Source organism: Sorex araneus, chromosome 10, assembly GCF_027595985.1.
Source record: "Sorex araneus isolate mSorAra2 chromosome 10, mSorAra2.pri, whole genome shotgun sequence".
Taxonomy (NCBI): Eukaryota; Metazoa; Chordata; class Mammalia; order Eulipotyphla; family Soricidae; genus Sorex; species Sorex araneus.
In genome coordinates this window covers 28,855,562-28,857,859 of record NC_073311.1, presented here as the reverse complement: position 1 = coordinate 28,857,859, position 2,298 = coordinate 28,855,562, and the positions used below count along the sequence as shown (strand labels likewise).

The 2,298-nt window shown below is 40.3% G+C and overlaps 1 pseudogene; it reads right to left on the bottom strand.

Annotated features, from left to right (window-relative positions):
* Window positions 1-1,412: 1,412 nt before the first annotated feature.
* LOC101538695 (M-phase phosphoprotein 6-like) lies at window positions 1,413-1,885 on the bottom strand (annotated as a pseudogene).
* Window positions 1,886-2,298: the final 413 nt, after the last annotated feature.

The following is a 2,298-nucleotide window of genomic DNA, read 5'->3' as shown; positions in this document are numbered from 1 at the left end:
TCTCAGGAACCCTACCAGGAGTGATCCCTGAATGTAGAACTAGGATTGAGCTCTTGTACCACCTGGTATGATGGAAATACACACACAAACACAAACACACATCTGTTAAAACCAAAATGGAAGAAACAGCAATATTTCCAAGATTCTGTCTTCCTTTCTCTTTCCCTTTTTCCCACACACTCTCTCTCCTCAAAATTCAGAATTACATACATCATAGTCCTCATCATTTATGGATCAGGTCAGGACAGATAGTACAGTGGATTGGGTGCTTGCCTTCAACCCCTGGCATAACAGATCGTCTCCTAAATTCCACCAAGAGTTTTCCCTGGGTGCAGAACCAGAAGTCTGTCCTGAAAACAGCCAAGTGTGGCCCCAAAACAAAAACAAGCAAAAACACATATGTATCAGAGTTAGTCACTAACATTTCTAACTGAGAGTAAGGAACATGGAGTCATCATGTACATCAAGAGTGAGACAGTACGGGGGCTGGAGCGATAGCACAGTGGGTAGGGCGTTTGCCTTGCACACGGCCAACCCGGGTTCGAATCCCAGCATCCCATATGGTCCCCTGAGCACCGTCAGGGGTGATTCCTGAGCGCATGAGCCAGGAGTGACCCCTGTGCATCGCCAGGTGTGACCCAAAAAGAAAAAAAAAAAAGAGTGAGACAGTTCACTTCATTCTTGGTGTTAGTGAAAAATTTGCAATTATCTGCACATTGTGACTTAAACGGAACTAGCATTTAACTAACTCAATGAGATAACTAGGTTGTTGGTAAAATCTAATGTTGAGCACCAAAGCACCTACACTATTTTGGACTACTCTGAACTGGCATTCTGTGGGGAGGGGTAAGTTGGCATCTTTGTTTTAATGAAAAAATATTTTTATCATGTAACATTTTATTTTTATGACTGGCTTTCCCCCTCAGCCTCGGTGCTAGTGCCGGGGGTAGCACACAAATCCAGCATAGTGCCGAGGCAGGCTTACTGTTGCCAGTCTCCTGCAGAAACTCCCAGGGCTGGGTTCAGAAGGCGGGCGTCAATGAACTTCACATAATTAATGAGGTGAAAACCAAATATACGGGCAACTTAAACATTGGTCTGATGACTCAACCCAAGGTCAGTGACAGGAGTGTGTGAATAAAAAAGAAATCTGAAGCCAGGAATCCTTAGGAAGCGACCACATGTCTAAGAACCTGCATCCATAAAAGTCCTTTCTCTGTGAAAACTGTTACACAAAAGATGTATGACATCCTTCACACATCTGTTTCAAAAACATCATGTTTCCAATATTCTATGCTTCTTTACAAATAAACATAATATTAATGGCTTAACAGAAACCATCAGAAAACGTTCTCCAGAATGGCAGCTAATTCTCACAAGGCATTCCTGAACTGGATCGCAAAGTGTCCATTTCAGTCTTGAGGTTTTAAGAATATTTTCTTTGTTTTAATTGGTTTTGTGTCTCCATTGTCATCTTCATAATGGCCCGGTCTCTCTTCATGGCAATTTTTTTCCCCAATTGTCCCCACCAAGATCTGGTACCTTCTAGCCATTTCCTCATCAGACACATGGAGTTCCACCGTTTCATCTTCAACTTCTTCTTTATTCTTTGAGTTCATCTGGCACATGATCAGATTCGCCAACTTCAGGATTAAATCCTCAGAATGACATTCTTCCATGGAGAAGATCTTTGAATAATAAAAGACTCTGCCCTTCAATTATGAAACTCTCTTTCACTTGAAGCTCTGGCAAATCCAGGTACCAATGTTTTGCACTGATTCTTTTCCTTTCTTCCTCTTCTAGCTGTTTTTTGGTTTCTGAGTCCAAAAACCTTTGCATGAACTTTATGCAACTCAGACAACTTGGCCTTGCGCTCGGCCAACATGCTGGCTCCCATCCGGCGCCTGCGCGGACCCTGTCTAGTTGATGTATTTTATTTTATTTTATTTTATTTTATTTTATTTTTTTGCAATAAGCAGAGTTTAGAGAAAAGGGAAATGCTAGTTATTTGGTAAGCCTAGTAATCAACAATGTTCCTGTATGATTTTATTTTTAATTTATTGAGATTGCATCAATTTTATGTCAGCTTACTTTCAATAGCATTAATTACAATCAAAGGGAAATATATTTTCTAGCAAGTAATTATCCTTTCAGGTGTTTAAGAGAGATTTTATCATGAAATAATAAATTAAAATTTAGAAACTGTAAAAGTATTTACAGAGCAGGGGCTGGAGAGTAAGTACTTACTGTAGTACAAGTACATACACTTTGCATGGAACCAACATAGGTTGAAGGCTT